At 36.5% G+C, this 22,339-nt stretch overlaps 1 pseudogene across 1 annotated transcript; it reads right to left on the reverse strand.

Annotated features, from left to right (window-relative positions):
• Positions 1-7,512: 7,512 nt before the first annotated feature.
• LOC149835867 (putative TPR repeat-containing protein At1g05150 pseudogene) lies at positions 7,513-10,453 on the reverse strand (annotated as a pseudogene). Its single transcript, XR_016432662.1, has one exon. The product of XR_016432662.1 is annotated as a putative TPR repeat-containing protein At1g05150 pseudogene (transcript).
• Positions 10,454-22,339: the final 11,886 nt, after the last annotated feature.

Genomic DNA, 22,339 nt, shown 5'->3' on the forward strand with positions numbered 1-22,339 from the left:
TTTATTAGATTAGGATAAGTTTTATAGTTTTTGAAAGTTATCTAAATAGGTTAATTAATTTGTTTGTAATTGGGAAACTCTTGTATATAAAAAGATGAGAGATCTAGGAGGTTGTTCAGAGTTGATATGAGAATCCCAGTTTCTTTCTTGTTAAGTTTCCAGTTATTTCAATAATTTCCAATTATTTTCTTGAAATTTTACAATTTTTTCTGCTTTTCTATATTCTCGAGCATAAGAGCAGCCTCGATTTACATCAATTCTAAACCTGCTGAGGATGTATGCAATCTTTTGTAGTTTCCCCTGGGCGGAGAGGAGGGTCAGGTATGGTTCAAGGGATGGGTTGCGGGGAAGGAATCCTAGAGATAATCCTTCCCACTTTTTTTTATCTCACCATTCTTTTTGTCCTCTAACGGTGATTGATGCTTCTTTTTATATATAGTACTACTTGTACAGTTTTTTGGCATAATGGAAGGGGGCCTTCCCCCAGTTTTTCTCAGAGAAAAAAAATAGTTGCCATTCCCCATTTATGTAATTTTTTTCTTGTTTCAAGGCTAGCATGCAATGATATTTGGGCTAGGAAAACATCCACATACCAGCGTCATCTCATCTTGAAATGCCGTTGAAATCTATAGCATATTTGCAGAAATATGAACACTATAAGGCAAATTCTTAGAATACACGCTTTAAGTTTGTTGCACATAATGCCAGAAAAGATTTTGGTTGAGACCATTAGTGAGATTCATTATTTATGTGGCGTGATATTGGAACATAATTCAATTTGGAAAGAGCAATTTTGGTCATCAACATATACGACAAAACAAATCTTAGCTTGAGCATCAAACTTTCCTCCGGGTTTTTTCGATGCATAAATACAAACAACATCAGTGGACCTTTCGTTTGATAAGCTATTTAATGGAAGTCATGCTCAGGATCTTGGAGACTTCTCCATTCCTTTTCATGAGATGAATCGTAACTTCATGCGCAATATTCAAAAGAAAGAAATTGCAGAAGCTTTGAAGAAAATAAAATCAAGAAAGGCAGTTGGCCCAGATGGTATACCTATCGAGGCTTGAAAATGCTTTGGTGAGAAAGGTTTAGAGTGATTGACAAATCTTTTTAACAAGATTTGACGGACAAATAAGATGTCTAATGAGTGAAGGAAGAGTACTTTGGTGCCTCTATATAAGAATAAGGGTGATATACAAGATTGCACAAACTATCATGGTATAAAACTCATGAGTCATACTATGAAACTTTAGGAGAGGGTGATTGAGTATAGGTTGAGGAAGATTGTCATGATATCGGAGAATCAATTTGGTTTTATGTGAAGATCAACTATGGAAGCTATACATCTTCTTAGACAACTTATTGAGAGATATAGAGAGAGGAACAAAGATTTGCATATGATTTTTATTGATTTGGAGAAGGCATACGATAGAGTACCTAGGGATGTTCTCTGGTGGACAATGATGAAGAAAGGTATTTCTCTCAAGTACATTAGTATAATTAAAGATATGTACGAAGGAGTAGTAACCAATGTCCGCACCTGTGGAGGGGTGACAACCAATTTTCCTATAACGATTGGGTTACATCTAAGATATGCATTAAGCATTTTTCTTTTGCTATAGTGATAGATGAACTTACGAGATCAATTCAAGAAAATGTGTCGTAGTGTATGTTGTTTGCTGATGATATTGTTTTGATTGATGAGTCTAGAGATGGGGTTAATGCTAAGTTAGAATTATGAAGACAGACATTGGAAGCAAGAAGTTTTAAGTTGAGTAAGAGTAAGATAGAATATATGGAATGTCGGTTTAGTAAGCAACGAAGTAATGGTGGGAGTTCAGCGAAGCTTGGTGAGCAAGAAATACCAGTGGATGATTGTTTCAAATATTTGGGATCCATCATTCAAAAGTATGAAGAAATTGATGAAGATATAAATCATAGGATAAAGGTTGGGTGGATAAAATGAAAAAGTGCAACTGAAGTGTTGTGCGATCGTAGAACGTCATTGCGGTTGAAGGGAAAGTTTTATAAGATGACAATTAGGCCTGCTTTACTATATAATACGGAATGTTGGGCTGCCAAGAGACATCATATTCAAGAAATGAGTGTAGTTGAAATGCGTATGCTTAGATGGATGCGTGAAAATACAATAAAAGATAAGATTCAGAACGATGAGATACGTAAGAAGGTAGGCATTGCATCCATTGAAAATAAGATGAGAGAGAATCGTTTACGGTGGTTTGAACATATTCGACGAAGGCCTAATGATGCCCCAGTTAGAAGGATGGAGAAATGAGAAAATATATTAGTTAAAAGAGGTCAGGGTAGGCCTAAGAAGACTTGGATGGAGATGATAGGAAAGGATATGAATGCTTTGAACCTCACCGAGGACATGGCATTGTATAGAAATGATTGGAGGAGAAGGATTCATGTGGAAGACCCAGAATGATTATATTTTTTGGTTCATATCGCCGACCCCATTTGTTTTGGGATGAAGGCGTAGTTGTTGTTGTTGTATTAGTGGACCCTCGTTTGAGGTCCAGAACTTGAAATAAACTTTGAAGAGCAGTCAGCATCGAAAAATCTGCATATGGCAAATGAGTAATAATATGAGCTGCGAGCCATCCAAAAAAACAGATACCCCTAAGCGAAAAAGATCATAATAAGGCAACCTCCTCTAGAGTACACCAACCATTACTCTCTACAACTCGAATTTTGTACCAAAGTATAAGAACGCCTACTTTATTCGTGATTGACTTCTGTAAACACAATGGAAGAAAAATACAGATTTTGAACTTGTCATCCAATAACAAGAGAAACCTTTTGAACAAGAAACCTCAAGTTTTATCTCTCACAACTCACAACCACATAACTTAATAAATATAATACAAGAACAAGTTTCAGAAGATGATGGAAAAGGGAGAAGCCCTGATATATTAGATTTAATAACCCAAAATGCAGTAAGTTCCTTCAACACTTGGCTAGGAGGGAGTTGACAACGATCTTATATCAGATACGACTGACATACAGTGAATAACTCACACTTGGAGTTGCAAGGAATGAGCCTTTTAAATAGTCTTTACTAAAACAAAAACTACAGTAACCTAATTCATGTTAAAGAATAGCAACAATATTACATGAGAAAGAAGATGTAAGGATATTATTCTAGAAGGCTGCCCCCCATGGAAAACCTTTTGCAAGGATGTTCCACATTTGAAGATCCTTCAAGAAGAAAATGGTGTACAAAAATTGAAAAGTTCAAGCCTTTAGAAGTTAGATGATAGATTACGAAATCCTGTAACAATGGATGAGAAAAACATTTTCGAAGGATGGAACCACAAGGTGAAACTGGATGGTGCCCATATAAGTGCACAGAACTAATGAGCCATCTCAAGTTCCAACAGTTCCATAAATTAGAGAAGAGGATTTTTCTAGAGAATAAATAACTATGTTTCCAACAGGCTCATTTAGAAGAACAATAGAACCTTCATAGCTTAGCTTCCCACATGAAAAAACACAGAACATATAGCGATATTTAACTCCCACATGCATATCCTCGTTTGACGTAGTAAGAACTTTCTATTCTATCAATGATTAATATGATTGTAACACACATTTAGTCTGGAAATTTAATCATTTACTGCATGTTGTTAGTACCATAATTGTTTTCATCATCCAAAACTTAAAGGGTCTTTGTTTCAGGGCCATTAGCATTTCTGAGAAAAATCATGATCAATATTAAAGAAATAGAGGACTAGAATATAAAGATGAACAGGTAAGTGTCATAGTGAGGATAAATGACTTGTACTCTTCTCTAAGCTCGCCAAAACTTGGTCTTGTAACTACTTGTGGCACTGCACTAGGCTCATTACAAGTATTTTTTAGGCTCACTTGTATTGCAAGAGCTCCCAACAGAGGATGGTGTAAATAAAGCAACCAAGTCTTAGCTTAGAAGTCAAAACCCATGAAATATGGTTGAGTTGCAGATGCCAAATAAACCTGTTAAATATACTCCATCCTGCTTTTGGTGTAGAAAAGATTGACCCTATTTTACTGGGTTCCAGTTGTACATATATAATGAAATATAACTGTAGAGGCCATCCTTGTAAAGTCACTCCATGGAAAAATTTAGAGTGTGGATAAGAAATTTACATATGTTTTTTCTTTCGGTTTTAGAGAAAGATTATTGCAGAATTCCAATGCAACTAATTTCGTTAGCACTGAAGAAGAAATGATGCCATATAGATATATTGAAATCATTCAAGATATGCATGAAATAGTTGTAAAAGACTCCATAGTGGGACAAATAAGTTCCAAGTTAAAGTCAATTTACATAAGAACCTCTAAACCTAGTATCTTTTTCAAGATAGTCCATGGAAAATTTGAGAGAGTGGAGAAGAAATTTACATATAGTTTTCTTAGATTTAGAGAAAGCTTATTACAGAATTCTGATGCAACTAATTTGGCCAGCAATGAAGAAAAAATGATGCCACATTGATATCTTGAAGTCAGTCAAGATCTGTGTCCTATTAAGACAATGTATAGGGAGACAAATATGTTCTAAATTAAATATCACATATATACAAAATAAACTGAACATGATCTAAATATATATGCTATATCTAAAATATATATTATATACTGAAAATATAATTATAAATTATAAATTGAATACAACCATGTATGTACGGAGGGTAAAATGGCATGTCCGGGTGTCAACGTGTGTAGACATGGGGATACACATGTCGACATGGGTACAGGGGGCAAAATGGTGTGTCTGGGTACCATAGACAAACAAACCTCTAAGCCCGTACCTATTTTCATGCCATAAACGAAAAAAACATTTTCCATTCAAGAGTACAGTCTTTTGATGTATGCCATTTGAAGATGATATGGTGAATTTGAGGAAGATATCACCGATACAGTTTGTGAAGATGAATAAAGTAGCTGTAAGATAGTGGAGTCTTGTGTGTTAAAAAAGTGTCTTTACGATTAAAATGACGAGTATACAAGACTGCTACAAGACCGACACTTTTATATGGTGCTGACAACTAAAAAGCAACGAGAAGAGAATGCATATCATGTAGATGAACATGTTGAGATAGATGTATAGAATCCCAGTAATGGATAAGATTAGAAATGAATACATTAGATTTGTAGCTCTAGATAGGAAGTAATGGAGAAACAAAATGCGCTCACCCCATCTAGTTGGGACAAGACTTGATGATGATGAGGATTGTATATAATGGAACATTAATATCTACACAAAGAATAAAGACTGAAAGATGGAGCATTCAACAAAGTAATTATTTCTGAATCAAGATTAAAAAAAATTAAGATGTGGCTGATCAACCCATCTAGGCTCATTCCTTTTGATATTGTCAATAACATGATAATACATATTTATATGGCTAGGAAGACATAAGAATGTAGATTTCATAAATGGACAATAAATGATCATATTAAAGATCAACATAAAGGCAACCATGGATTCAATAGCTCTAACAAAACCATAAAACGCTAAACCAATAATCCAAAACAAAATAATGATGATAAAAATACTCCATCACATAGAGATGCAAGCTTGAAATGACAAAATTATGTAACCATTACAATAGCGTTAGGAGCCAACAAAATGTCAAAAGCAGGGAAAGCTCTTCCTGGAGTTCTCTAAAGCACCAACAACTAGGGTCTCCAAGAAAGCAACAAACCCTTAAACCTTTAAAGTACAGGGAAGAGTTTGCAAATAAGACTACCAAAGAAGTTTTAGTTGGCACCCTTCACCTGAAAAAAGCAATGACATTACCACAGTAGCAGCAGCAGCAACAACAAACAACAACTTAATGTTGATGATGATAGGATAGCCTATTTATCATCAAGGACTATGACCTGAGTGATGGAGCAAATTCAATTTCAGAAAGCTTCAAGTCATCTATATCTCTTCAACCATAGAACATAATAGAAGAATATTAAATAAGAACGCAGTCATGCAGAAGGAACTAAAATGCTTCTGCATGCTCCAAAACAAGGTTGTCAAATTAGGAAGCGGATGCAGGTAATGGTATGAGAAGCGAGATATTTTACAATTTATAGGAAGTGGGGAGCGAAGTATCAATTTGAAAGAGAAATATGAATAAAAAATGAAGCAATATGGTAACTGAATAGGAATCAAACAAGAAACAAATAAAAACTATTTTTTGTTAAAATCTAACAATGATGCTTACCAATTTAGAGAGAACATGGAAAATGAGTGAAAGCGTGAGAGAAAATATATGAAAAACATGAAAAGAAACATGAGAAAAGCATATAGAAAGCATAGACCATGCGTGTGGAAAGCATAGAAGAAGTGTGGGGGACTCGAGATTCCCATGAAGTTTCGGAAGCGAGGAGTATCGCACTTCCGAAGCGAGCTTCTCGGAAGCGGGCTTCTCACCTACCTAAGAAGCTTCCGGTAACTCTATTCCAAAATAAATGGATTGAAATCCCGGAAAGCAAAAACACATCCAAGAGGCTTTCATTAGAGTTGGCATTCCAAAGTCAGCATGGATCAAGATATAAAACGTACATGTAAGTGATTTGATTTCTTTCCTGAAAACACCAAGGCACTGACAAAGAACAAAGAACAAAGAACAAATGAGAAGTAGATCTACCATTATGCTCACCACTATCCACTACAATGCAGATAGATCAAAGTCCACAATGTAACAGATATTAGAAAAATTAAACACTAACAACCAATCTATGTCACCTGGGTATGGGTGCGGGTGCAGGTATGGAGGGTACGGCACAACAATTCCAAAAAAATATAGGTACAAGGATACAGCTATATATATATCACATAAATACAAAATAAATTCAAAGAATAAAATTCATAAATTAATTTAACATTTAACAACCAACTAAACTAGTAACCTGATTTATTCATAAAAAAATCAAAATTCAAGTAAGAAATGAGAAGCAACAAGCTACAACTAACAAATTAACAATTGAAGAAACAAGTTATAACAAGCAAATAACAATTTCAGATACTAGTAATACCTAATAATTAGCGCTTAGCAAACAAAAATATAGAAAAGCATTCATGACAAAATCAAAAAATAATAATACATGACAAAATCAAGAACTAACCTATGTAAACTGATATAAACTGAAATAATCTAAATATATATTTAAAAATATATACTGAATAGTGAAAATAAATTGAATATATCTAAGTTACAAACTGAATATAATCTAAATGTATATGCTATATCTAAAATATATATTATATACTGAATATATCTAAATAATCTATCTAAAATATACACTGAATATAAATTGAAATGGCATGTCCCAGTACCCGCCCCTGTGACGACATGGGTCCGTCGACTGAAATGGTGTGTCCCATTACCATAGCAACCAATAGTCATGTGCTCCAAAAATTGCAGAAAACAACAACTGGATGCAGCGAAAGATAATGAAGTTGACAATTACAACTTAGACCAGCAAATATGCTGTTAAATATGCTTTAGCTCAATCAAACGATTCTCTTTATTGTAAAAAACATCACTGCACAAAGAATTGCTAACCACTTCTAAGATTCCTTTGTACAAGGACTAACCACGACGAACAGATGCTTATGAACTGTGATTCACACAAAACATGTGGAACAACTACGCATGCTACAAGATTTTTGAAGCATGATGAACAATTACCAACAGCATTACATAAGAACCTAAGGATCATCGGCTGAGGTTTTACAAATCAAATTAAACAGCTTAAACTTATCTTTCATGGCCTCAGCCTCACTCTCATACTCCTTGAATCTGTACACTTCCTGCTTGTAAGAAGATGGCACCTTTCCTTCGCTATAGCAAATACTGCACAGGCTGAAATTAGATGTTATCTCCTTGAACCTAGGCCCGATAATCGGATATCTGCATACAGAGCAAGAATGACCGCCATGGCGAACCCTATCATTGTTTTCTAGCTTCACCAAAGCGTTCATGATGCTGAAACCCCAGTCCGGATCATCAAACATCTCGAGGAACTCGGGGAATGAGATCATAGTAGCATCATCTGCCTCCCCATGAACTTCCATCATGTTACTCATGCCCCTAGAAGGAACATATACAGCTCTCAGATACTTGATGTACAAAGTAGCATCTGACTTCCTGACCTGGGCATTAGCTTCATCGACTGAACGCCATAGTAGAGAATCAAAAACGGCCCGCTTCCTCTTCTCAGTAGGACCAGAGCAAATGGGAACAAGAATAGCATAGAACATGCCAAGATCAACCCGACCGGAACCCTGCTCATCCAAAACTGCTAAAATCCTCTCATTGATCGTCTTCATGGCTCCTTGAAATGCTTCGGGCTTTAGGAAATGGAGCAGTTTGCGCAGGCTTCCCTCCAGCACAGCCTTACGGATTGATTTCCCGGGCACACCACCTCCCGAATACGTGATGGGCACCTTCTTCTCGCCCAATTCCTTCTTTACAGCATCGACCTCGCAATGACTCAATCTGGTGATCCTCTGGAACGTCCTTATCTCAAGGGCGATGGCCAGATCCTGCCTGGGAGTCGTCTTCTTACTCACCCTCCTAAACTTGGCAGCCTCCATGACTACAAAACCTTCGCCACTGCCAATGTTAGCAGCGTCCCCCTTTCTCTTCTTCTGCAGAAGCTTCAAGTGAGCCATGGCATCGTACAATTCGACCCTGTTGGTCATCTTGAACGCCTCCTTCAGCGCCTTCTTCGCCTCCTCAGTCTCGCCTGCGCCCAGCAACGAGACCGCCTTGTTGAGCTGCGCCCGCCAGTGGTTCGGCCAAATTGCCAGCACCCTTCCATACATTTCCGAAGCCCGTTGGTACCTCCCCACATCCATGAACAGCCCGCCCAGATTGTACAACGCGTCAAGATGTCCAGGCCTGAGATCAATGACCTTCTGGAACTCCTGAATCCCCTTCTCGTCCTCGCCCATGGCGTGCAACACCGACCCGAGATCGCAATGGGCATCGGCGTAATCCGGCCGGAGGAACACGGCCTCCTCAAGAGCCTTCTCAGCAGCCCTGTACTCCCCAGCCCCAAAGAGAGCACTGCCCAGAAGTTTGAGAGCCCTGTAATGCGTGGGGCAGAGGATTGCGGCCTCCCTGTAATGCTCGCACGCGCTGAGAAGCATGCCTTCGCCTTCGAGGGCGATGCCGAAATTGACATGAATCTGAGGAAGAAGATAAGACCATTGATTTCCACTAGCCTCTGCAGCCTCGAGGGCCAAGAGGAACCCCTCCTTGGATTCAGAAAACCTACCCAAAGCATAGAGAGAATTGCCGCTCTTGAAATGGGGCCTCACGTCGGTGGGCTGCAATTCAGACGCCCTCTTGAAGCTCACCAACGCTTCCTTGAACAATTGGTGGTCGTAGAGCGCCCGACCAATGGCCATATGCCCGTCGAAAGCCTCCTCTCTCGACCGGCACCCGTCAGCTCTGCTCCTGAGAGCCCTCAAATCCTTCAGAAAAACGGCGTATTCCGGCCCGCTCTCCTCCCAGAACACCCTTTTCACGCCACCACTCTCCGACTCCGACCCCAATTCCCTCGACCAACCAGGGTCTGAGAACACATCCCCCACATTTTCCCCCTTAATTTTGCCGTCCTTCATCTGCTTCACCATCAACCTCTTGATAATGATCTCCAAATCGTCGACGATCTTCCAAGTATCGTCAAAGGCAATGCCGTGGTTCGGAGACGAAGCCCAGGCGGCGACGCCCTGTTTCCGGTGGGTCACCGAGCATCCCGCCTCCTCGGCCGCCCGCTCGTCGACGATGGAGGAGGAGGAGGCGGCGGAGATGATGGACTGGGAGGAGCCGAGCTCGAGGGCCTCGAAATCGCGGTCGACGTCGCCGGCGCCGTCGTTGTAGGTTCGGAGGAGGCCCTCGAATGTGAGCCCCTTCTCGCCGTCGATGAACTCGGCGTACGTCCGGAAGACCTCGTCGAGGATGGCCTGGATCTGCTGGTCGCTGAACTTCACGCGGGGGTTGACGGCGATGACGAGGGCGGCCATCTCCTCGCGGTTGAGGCCGCCGTCCTTGTTGGCGTCGAATTGCTCGAAAATCTTACTCACCTTCTCGCTCCTGTCGTCTCTGTCTCTGGAAGCCATGGATGGATGACACCCACTTCACAGAAAGCTCTTTTCTCTCTCTCACCTTTTCCCACCTTTGTAATGGTTTTTTTGGGGTGGGTGGCGGGTGAGGAGGGCTAAGAAGCCCGCCGCAGTGGGGATGCAGAAGGGGCTCCACTCTTCATTATTGGGTGATTGGTGGTGGTGAATGGTGACGGCATTTCATATTTGTGAAGGTGGTGGCGGTGGTGGTGAATGGTGACAGGCATCTCTCTTTCTCTATCGATTTACCCAACTCCCTCCTCTCTCTCTCTCTCTCTTTACCCAATTCTCTTTCTCCCTCCCTGTTTCCCTCTCTGGATTTAACCAACTCCCTCTCCCTAGAAGGCGTTTGCATGTCACGGAATGGCACCTCCTTCCGTGGAATCCACTGCCGTGTAAATGAAATCGGAGCCCCCACGGGAACCGTTTCGGCAGAAAATGAGGGTCCGTATTCTGGCACGTCCGTCGAGGAGATTCCACAGTACTATGTTTGTTTCAAAAGTTTCCATTCCCAGCAGACCCATACCAGTCATACAACCATGGGATTTGAAGCACTCACTACTACTGTCAGACAAGCGAAACCCCCTTTGGTCTCTCTCTTGATATATTTACCCAAACGCAAGGCAAAAATAAAGGAATGCATGGGCTGCTTCAGTGGCCTGTGGATGCGTGAATTTTTACCTGCAAAAAGGTCGTAAATTTGTTATGATTTGAATGTTGCATGATGTTGCCTTTCAATTCTTAGGGATGTGAGCCTTTTAAGTTATTTGAGGACCAGGCTTATGCCACAAATACTGCTGATATTTTAAAAGTATCGAGATATGGCCAAAAATATGAAATAAAAAGATAATGATATGTTTTTCTTCTAAAGAAATATAATGATATGTTTTGAATACCACTTATTTTGAAAATATTGCATTTTATCTTGATATTAATGTGATAAGCTTCTTTTCAATTTTTAAATATATTTATAATTCTTTACAATTTACTATTTTATATGCTTATATATACCAACATTTTAAAAAAAAAAATCAAAAGATAGATAAAATTTTTAATTGTTTCGATATTTTTCTCACCAAGATTTTCGTCTGAGAGAGATTCGTGACTTTGGACTATACTATCTGTAACTGTAACAAATGGAATGTCAAATAGATAGGTTAAATAAATGCAACGAAATGGCGTGGCTTTTATGGTTTCATTAAATGAGTTTTTTTTTAGTTTTTAAAATTGGAAAATACAAGAATGATTGTTTATTAAATGAATCATTAGAGTGCCCCCATCGGCTTTATTATTAGGTGCATTTTTTTTAAATTGGCAATTGCAAGTATGATTGTTTAATTAAATGAAGCATGAATCATTAAAGTGCCCTGTATCTGACGATAGTGACAAAAGTTTAAAACGGCAAAATATCGGCAGTCCAAAAAAATTCGTGAGAATCTGATTTTTTTTTTAAATTCTTGCATTTTTGGCAAAATATCAGAAATAAAAAATAATTTTAAAATAAAAAATATATTTTTTATAAGAAAATATAAATACAAATATTAAAAAATAAAAACCACATAGTTTTCCACTATAAATAGCCATTAAAAATGTAAGTGTTGTGTTTAAATAGTGATATTTATGTCTTCACAAAAAATCATGATATTTTGAATATATCGAGAGAAATTACCATTTAAAATGTTCAAGTAATTTGTTGCAATATTATCGTAAGATTTTCATAAATCTCACAATATTTGTCACCATGTCTCAAAATCTCAGGTTAAAGAGTTTTCAATGCGTTTTATATTACAAATAAATGTAAATTGCTTTTGAATGGTTGGTGGTTTTCCTCGTAAAAAAAGAAAAAAAAAAGTATGCATACAAGATGTTGAAAAGCCATGGTAACATATAACGGCGATATTTTAAAAATATCACAATATTTTCAAAGATCGATATAATCCTTAAAATTTCACAATGTTTTCAAAATATCATGATATTATTGCATTATTAATGCAATATTAATATTTTGATAAATTTTTATTTTTAATGTTTTATCATATTTTTTATATTTTAAAATACCAAGATTTTTAAGACAATTTTTTAGAACATTGCAAGATCATCTCTTGTCAGGAAAATCCTGAGACCTACGTCGTGGTTAGTTGAAACCTTCATAGTGGTGGTTCTCGGTAAGGATCTCCTAAATGTCCTAAACATTACAAGAAAACATAGTTTCAGGTATTTTTTTTTCATGATCTAAATTATAAATATATTGATCATTGCTTATTTTCTAAAATCGTGATTTATGTTGAATTAATTTTAAACGAAAAAATGGAACTTTTCATCATCAAGTTTTAGTGTGATTTGAGTTGACTTTTCATCGCTTTAAATGCACATGTAAACGCCAAAAGTACCTAATCTAAAACATGTTTTCTTCTTAAGAACTTTAAAAAATTATTTTCAAATTAAAAACACACTTTTGTTTTGGACCTACATAAAAATGTGGTCTTGGCCTTAGTTTTAAAACCTTGGGATTTTATCACTAGATTTTCAAAATAGATATGATCTAAAAAACTGCAATACTTTCAAAATGTCAACTATTTGGAAAATATCATGGGTTTATTGTGGCAGCTAGCTAGTATCACATTATTAACACGATATTTTTTTTATTTAATATTTACACAGAGAAACCACCCCCAAGATCAGAGATCTAGTCACGCTAACTCTGCTTACCATACTTACAGTCACTGTCCTAGCAGCATAAAACTTTGTAGGCTTATCCCTTGCCCCCAGCCAGTCGCTTCGCTTCGGCTTGTGCAAGGGGTGAGTCAGTGGGATTTGAACCTCGACTGCCCGCCTAGTGGCCTAGGCTCCATCCCATTGCATCAAACCCCTTTGAGGCATATTTTTGATATTTTTATATTTTGTATTTTATATATGTTCTTATATAATTTTATAATTTGAATATACAATATTTAAAAAAATCATATTTTTAGTTTATCACAAGATCATGCTGGCCCAGAAAATCCCGATAACGAGCTTTGTGACTTATAATTTCTGATTTATATCTTAATTCTTGGTTTGAACGAATGTAACACTAAAACTAGGGATGGCAGTGCACCGGGGCGGGGGATAAGGTCTCCACCCCCGCCCCACCTCAGAAAATTAGCCTTCATCCCGAGTCCATCCCTGTGGCGGGGGAGACTTTGGACCCCCACCCCGTCCCCGCCTCGCCACATCCCCGCCCCATCCCCGCATGGCTGGAACAACAGAGGGAAGGGGAAATGCCCAGAGAGAGAGAGAGAGTCACCCCGGGCGATGGCTCTGTTCTCGATAGAGCCTAGACACCCGCACGACTCCCAGTAGAAACCAAAAGTAGGGGGTGCGCCCTTGATGGCTGGCGTTGGAAGAAGGGGTAATGGTGGCTCTTAGCACCCCCGACAACCCAAAATTGGGGGTTGCAAATAAGAGGAGGGAGAAAGGAAGAAGGTTACCTGGCGATAATCGAGGTTTTCGACAGTGGCGCAGGCTCGCAACAACGGTTGGCTTACGAGGGTGGCGCAGCTCCGACTGTGGCGCGGCTCCGACCGATTTGCAAACGGGGAAGGATCTAAAGGAAGGAGGAGCTTACACGGGGAGGTAGAAGGGGGAAAATTCGGGCTGCGTGAGAGGGGAGGTGAACAGAAATGGGGAAAGGGGGTTTGCATTAGGGTTTATCGAGGTTAAGGTGTGCTATCGAGAGAGGGAAGGGAGGGGATGGGGCAGGGCGGGGGCAAAGCAGGGATGGGGCGGGGCGGGGCGGGGGAAAGTGTCAGTCCATCCCCGCACGGGGATGAATTTTAACCTTCATCCCCGTTTCATGCCCTCCATCCCCGGTCCAAACAGGGCGAGGCGGGGCCCCACTTTCCCCCGGTCCACTGCCATCCCTAACTAAAATACCTAGGCATGAGTGAACTTAAAACCTGTCTCTAGGATACAGCCTGTCAGCTGTGGGGCCCAACAGATGATAGAGTGCAGATCAAATGCAACGGCACACTAAAGTGTGCAATGTGATTGCACCTGATCTACCATCGATGGAGTGCCACATTAGACTTCCCAGTTCCCAGCAAATGGGGGGGATAAGCATCTGAGATCCCCAAAATTTCTGGTCCAAGAAATGGGATATCCATGATCCAAACACACCCTAAGGTTATCATGAATTCTTTTGGTTCTTAATACGTCGGTTGAGCCACCTGACTCTTTTAATACTTAGCTGAGTCCATAAATGTTTGACCAACTCAGCCAAGTCTTGACCATGACAAGGCTTTAGGCTTCTCACTTGGAGAGCCAGCCTTTCAAAGACTTTACATCAACCAAAAAAAAAGAAAAAGAAAAAAGAAAAAGCTAACTTTTCCTAGCATCTAGGCCATGATTACACCAACTTTCTCTCTTCAATGCATGTGGGTGTTCAGCCCCACAAATGAAAGTATCATGGTCTTTCAATCTTTTATAAAAGAAAAAGGTTTACGTGTGCCATGAAGGAGTCTAGCCAAATCTAGGGTTCTAGTCATTGGTATATCAAAATATATTCGAAACACATGTCCCAATACTCGTCATATGATATGGTATGAGTTCACAAAAAAGGTTTAAGAATCATGTTTCAATAGTTACCATGAACCATAGTGACAAATATCGCGAGATTTATGAAAATCTCGTGATGATATTGCGAGAAATTGCATGAAAGTTTAAAACGGCAATTTCTTGTGAGATTTTCAAAATATGGAGAGATTTATGAAAAAAAATAAATACCGTGATTTAAACGCGATATTTATGTTTCAAACAGCTATTTATTGTGATTTAAATGCATTATTAATATTTTCTTATAAAAATTCATTTTTATATATTTTTAATTTATTTTTTATTGCGAAGATTTTGCAGAAAAAAAATGCAAGATTTATGGATTTTTTTCAATTTCTCGCAAGTTTTTGAAAAACAAGAAATTGCCGATAAAAACTTGTCACTATGCCATTAATATGCTCAAATATTGATGACGCGCTTAGGATCTTATGAATGCAAACATGATCTCTATCGACTATTGAACTCCATTATGAGGAGGAACCATATAAAGATCGTATCAATTGTTATCAATCAGAGAAGGGTCTGACTGAGGCTGTTTAAACAGGCATAATCAACCTAAATGGTATTCTCATAACAATTAACGTCATGGATGTTAAGTTCTTGAGAGTTATGTGGAATCCATAATAGTTGAAAAAATCATCCCTTTGATCGAGTATGCTGTTGGTAGATCGAGATCTATCCTTGTTATCCTCTTATCATGTGTGTGCTTCTTAGGGTGCGTTTAAATTGCGGAGGCATGTCGACAGGACGTGCCGGGATGTCCATACACATCCTCTAACAGGACAGGAAACCCTGTCCTGACCTGTTCAGGTGCCAAAAAAAACATTTTTTTTTCGAGTGTTCATCCCCCACTGTTCCGTTGGGGGGTCCACCAATCGACCGGTGGCGGATGCCAAATAAGCATCCATGGAGTGCACTAATATGGAGTCTGTGCATCTCGCATTTGCGTGGACGTGCAGACGTACATGGAGCCTGTGTTTGGTGCAACCCCCGAATGGGCGCAGATGGCGCCTTAAGGGCTTGTTCGATGGGACGAGAAAACCAATTCAGACACATTTTCAAACAAACGTTGAACGCGAGAGACATGCGGAATACCGTCCGTCACGTTCATAATAGAGTCAATTCACCGTTTGACCCCTATCTGTTACGAAAAAAACAGAGACGAGGAACAGTAAAAAAAAGTTGGGGGAGGGGTCCCCGGAGTCTCTCTCTCTCTCTCTTTTAGGAGTGCACGTACAAAAAAAAATGCATACACATGGCCAAATGTCTAGAAAAACGCACACACGGCGATGAGTCCAACGATATTTTGTACATATTGTTGATTAAATAAGGAAAAACAAAATTAGTGCACGGACTTACTTATATGTCAGGTAGACCCTGCACACAACTCAAGTTCGAAATGTTTGCTTGAGAACTTTTTGAAAGATTGAACGTGAGGAGATAGATTTTTTATTTGTAGTCAATAAAAATCTATTTTTATATTTTAATATAACATACATTTTTTATATAAAAATCGAATATTACAAAAAAGTATCAAAATAATGTGTGTACATGTCAAGTTGTATGTAATAGTGTGTCCGCTAGTGTCACTCAATCTAAATGGCATGTTATTGTATGACAACTTTATATATACATGTAGAGCGTAGGTGCCTGAACATTAGGTGCTTGCGATACATGATTGATGGATTTTTCGAGTTTTTTTTTTTGTTTTATTGAATTTATAGGGATCAACTCTTAAAGTGTTTGATCTTGACACATGGGTGGGTTTTTATAAGGTTCGGAAAAATCAATGGTCCAAAATCTTTGTAATTTTTTTACGCTTCATATATCAATTTTTTCATCGAAAACACATAATCCAGTGTGGATTCCTCGTAAATCGACCATGCCCAACACATTTATGGGGTCAAAACTGCAAAAAAAAAATACTGAAAGAGCAAAAAAACTCATCAAACACGTATCACAAGCACCTAATGTTCAAGCACCTACACTCTACTAATATATATATATATATATATATATATATATATATATATATATATATATCGGTAAATATTGGCTACTAATGAAGGTACAAAACTAATGAGCTAGAAATCATAAGTGCAAGTTGTATCGACCTAATCTAACAAGATATAGAGTCCCTAGAATATGTGAACTGAAGAATGTGAGAACCAAGATCAAAATTGGTTTTCGCCAACATATCATATTTGAACCAACGGTGAAGACCAGTGCTAACTAGTTCTCACATTTCAAAATTAACAATGTTTCACCTATCTCTAACATCTTCGCAGCCTCTGTCTTCATATCATCGGTCTTTGCAACCTTCATTTCTGCAACATCGGTCTCTGCAACCTTCATCTCCATAACCTCAACCTATGAAGCCTCTGCCTTTTTTGTTCTTCATCATTTTTTTTTGTGGTCTTCTTTTGTTTACATTCTTTCTTATTGTCATATACAATAAATCATACATTTCCTGCAATTTATGACATCATTTTAAAAAATATTATTAATAAACAACTAATATAGCTTACCTCCCATAAACATTGAACATATAAACAGGTACCTGAGTAAGGTTCAATTCCTCATTTTTACCCAAGTAGTGCATATACAAAATGACATATATACCACAATCATACTTGTAACAATCATATTTTAACTTAACATATACAAAATATTAATTGAATTAATAAACATATAAGAAAAATAATTACTTGTTTTTGTTGAGGATACCATCCACAGATGAGACCATTTACTCGAAGTAACAATCGTACCCCATCCACACTATAAAAAAACCAACCTACAACAAAACATTAAACTTACCGAGTATGAGAGAGCAATAAAATGCATGTTTAAATAAGTAATCTTAACTTATGATGTTGTAGACATTGTTATGATGTGAGTTTTGGAAAACGACTTTTAAAATAATATTTTTAAAGAAAACAAGTGTGAAAGCCAGACACCAAATAATAAAAATTGGCTTGCACGAGTGGTGGAGTCCGGGTCGATCTGAGGGAATGAAAAATACTTTGTATTCAAGCAAACAATTAACTACTCTTTATTGTCAAAAAAGAAAAATTAATTAATTGAGTAAATAAAGAGAGTGCATCCCTTTGCGGAGGACTTTAAATAAGAATTAATCGGCTTTATTATAAACCTCAAATTAATTGAATAATAAAATAAAATCTAATCTAAAAATAAGGAGAAAAATGATCTTCAGTGCTTCGAGTCTTTAGTCCCCTTGATCTTCTTCTATGTTGAGTACATTTGCATGGTTTGATTAAGGGCTCATTGAGGGACTCTTTTGAGGGCTTGAAGGGAACTCAGAGGTCACTTTTGAGAGCTCGAAAGAGGGCTCACCGCACGTCTGATCGCTTTCCTGCAAAAATAAAAAACGCAAAACACAACAAAAATGAATAGAACTAAACAAAAATCAATTTGTCAATGAACTAAAAATTCAGTAAACACGAGATTTAAACAATTACTAATCAAACTAGCTAAAAGACGAATTAGTGAATTCTATATTAGCATTCTAATTTTATTTGGTTTAAACTTTTGATCTAATGAATTATGCAACTAGTTCAGGATTTGATATGTCATTAATTAAATGCATTGTACGATTAAATCGATTATAGTCTCACATGTGTGCATTTGAGATTGTAACCCACCCAATCCTTAAATCGATAAGTCTTTCGTTGCATTCTAAAAGCAATAAGTGTTTTTTAAAAAAAATCCTATTTTTTTCGGTTAAAATTTTGGGCACATAGATGGAGATGAACAACCCAAGCTGAAAAAGTAAAAGTTGTGATTATTTGTCATGGGTTCAATCTTGCAACTTTCATAAGATTCAAAACAAAAAAGTTGTGCTTGTTTGTCATGGGGTCATTCTTGCAACTTTCATAAGATTCAAAACAAAAACATTCACAACTTGTACTTTTGTTTTACTACCATTGAGAAAGTGTTGTGATTGTGACTTAGAATCATAAGATCTTGAGAAAAAACAAAAATCACATGGCATTGCAAACATGCCTTTTATTGCCAACTAAAATTTTGTACTAGTTTTGTTAAGATCTGTCATATGTACCCTTTTGTTTGGCTTTTAAATTAAAACTCAAAAGTTTGTTTTGTGACAATGATTGAAGTTTTATAATGCAACTAATGAGATGTTGATTATACAGGATATTTGCATTTATAGTAAAAAAGATAATTTATTGTTTTTTTTTCATCATATCAATTTTTGAATTCAATAGTTATCAATACCTAATTCATGTTTCACAAACATCAATTAGAAGTTGTTGATCTAGTTATGAATGTTAGGGTATATTTGTTATCCTTTTTCAAAAGTAATTCAAATTCATATGAGATGTTTTTATTATAGCGATTTGAATTCAGATTTTTTCTCTAATAATTGATGAAATATTTGTTTATTTTAAGTCATTTCTCTCGTATAAATCGAAAGGAACCGAAATCTCTTGTTTGCAATGATGTGACATTTAAGATCCTACAAAAAACACTTTCTCTAAATAATAGAGATGATGATTTGTTTTACTCGAAGAAACCGCTCCAAGCGCAGAGGCCTAGCCATGCTGGTTCAGCCTGCCATACTTAAGGTCTTAGTTCTTGTCAATGTAAAACTCTGAGGGCTTACCCCTAGACTCCAACGAGTTGCCAAGCTTCGGCTTATGCAGGGGGTGACGCCCATGGGATTGGAATTTAGATTGCCCATCAAATTGTCTAGGCCCCATCCCACTACGCCAAACCCCTTCAAGGTTTAAGCAAACATGTTATTAATCTTCATTGTTTTTTGAAATTGTTATTTTCATGCATGTATTCGAAATCATGGAGCTTACATAAATGTCGTCGTCATAAAAAAAAACTTAATATAGTAAATGCTCAAAAAAGAGTCATATGAGTTAATTGAAAACAACAAACATGTCATATGCAATATATTGTGAAGATACAAAATACATCTTACATGAGTATTGTCTTTTAAATCTAACATTTTGTCATATTGTTTTATTCTTTTATTGAGTATTGTTATTAACTCTAAATAAATTTCACTTTGCAAAATTAGAATGTCTTCTTTATAATGTTCAGCTGTTTTTTACTTATTATTGAAATATATTTGGCAAGTAGAATAACAATATTTTACTAGCATTTTCATAAATATGAAGGCAATTATTGAATAAGTATTGTTTACTCTTTAACAAATTCGTTATAATACTCAAACATAGTTTGCTCTATAACCAGTGTTCACTATTGCCCAGTTGGCTTGTTTTCCAACGTATTATGGTAGTTAGACTGCAAGCATATAAGAATTGCTCTCACTTATGCAAACTTTATAATTATTATTGATAAATAAGTAAAGCAAATTAACTTCTTACTTGTCATAAACATTTAGATATACTCTAATTTAAGTTTGACCGACTAAATATAAATACATTAACAAAAAAACAGTATTTATACAATATTGTGACTAAAAAACAAATGTATTTATGCATGCTACTAAGTTAATTTTATAGAATAATATATTGATATATGTGAATATATAATAATGTTTGATTTTAAACAAGGATTTAACATTGCAATTGAAGATGCTTTGGATTTATTTGTTTTACTGGTAGACTAATCAAGGAATACAATTTAATGATTTAGTTGCTCACAAAGGGAGAAAAAAATCTCCGTAAAAAAAAATGTTGAAGTAAAACAATGCTTTTAAATTATGATTATTGAAGTATGTCAATGATTGTCTTGGTTTACGATATGCTAATTAAATTTGTAGTTAATTTTTTTCGCATTGTTCATGATTTTTTTTTGGAAATATAGTGTTATTTAGAATAAACAAATGTTCATTACATTTTTGTTTTTATTTAGATTTTTATTGTGACATAAAACATTGCATGCTAAAAACTCTAATATTGAAATTAGCTATGAAATTTAAATGATATTACAAATTTGTTGTTAAATTTTATATTTATTACGTAGTAGGTTAATAAAAATGGATAAGAATAATATAAAATTATTGTTGGTAAGATTACATATAAAATAAATATAAATAAATATATAATGCACATAATCACACGCATGAATTTTCATAGTCTCAAGATTCTTGAGATGCATCAATAATATAATACACAATGCATAATCAATGAGTAACAATAAACTAATAGCCAATTATATATTGATGTTGGTCTTAGAGACAATTAAATAACATTTTTATATAGCTATTGATTAGAGATTTAAAGTTGTCATAGCTCGTAATAAAACCACAACTTATAATCTACAAACTTTGTCTTAAATGACTATATTTTTTGCTAACAACAATGTTTTATACATAATATGAAATGCATTTGTATCATTAGTACCACCCAATTGATTATTAGTGTATTTCTTATCATGTAAACTAATGTGATTGTTTTCAGTATTGCAATAAAATGTCTCGAGTCTTTTTTATATTATATTTCTCCCATATATCATAGTATAGAATATGCTGACTAATTATTTTAAATGAGTCGGATCTTGTAGTTTGACAAATAACCATCTCTACTATCTATCCATATATTAGCATGATTTTGATGCATGGTAGCCTTCATTCCCGCCTAAACCTTATTGGGTTGCGTTGCTTCATTTGAAACTAAAAAAATAAAAAAATAAACATTGTTCATTTTCTCCATAATGAAAAACCATTAGAAGCACAACTTCCACGTAATGGCTTCTCCAAGGGTGTGCATCTTAATTCACAGTGTCAGTAAGATTTATATTAAATGGAAACACTAATTTTCAAACTATATATTTTAACCTATGAAAAGCATGAAAAATCATGAACATAGGTTTCCATACAGTTCGGAAACCAAACACAGAAAACAAAGTCTCCCTAAATGAGTTCAAAACTCATCAAATAAAACACATTTTCTAAAACAACCCTGTTTATACTTAAAAAAATTCTAATTTCACAAAATAGTTGTGTTGACTTGAAACTAAACCCCCCAAAACATAAAATCCTAAACCAATGATTTTGTTGGTTTGTGCTATTGATGTCATATGCTCCATCATACTTGTTGCTTATGTAAGTATTGACTGGAAAATGTTGGTCTTTGATGATAAGCTCATAGTTGGCAAAACTCGCCGTTTTAACCTACCGACTCAGTGACTCAGTTTGAGTGAAGACTCGGCCTGCCCTCGGGGCTTATGTCATGTGTTGGCTTGCGCAGAGGGGCGGCGCTCATGGGAATTGAACTTTGACTGCCCGTCTAGTAGCCAAGGCTCCACCCCACTACGCCAACCCCCCTTGGAGCTGGAGAATGGCAGTTTGGATCACGGTTTAGAAACTCATCAGGTCAACCCAGTGACTTGGTTAGCTCGGGCAGGATCACCCTAATGGGTTAAATTTGACTTATTATTTACAAACCTCGGGTTGAGTCATGGATTGACTGGGCCAAGTCAATCCAGTTTTAGCATGAGTCGACCGAGTTTGCCCGTGACTAGGCCGAGTCATGCATATATATACATATATAATATATTTCATATATAATTATATATATATATTATATATAAAATTTAATATAAATATTATGTATATTATATATAAAAATATGGTTATGCATATAT

This window comes from Nuphar pumila, chromosome 6, assembly GCF_984573655.1.
Source record: "Nuphar pumila chromosome 6, dmNupPumi1.hap1.1, whole genome shotgun sequence".
Taxonomy (NCBI): domain Eukaryota; kingdom Viridiplantae; phylum Streptophyta; class Magnoliopsida; order Nymphaeales; family Nymphaeaceae; genus Nuphar; species Nuphar pumila.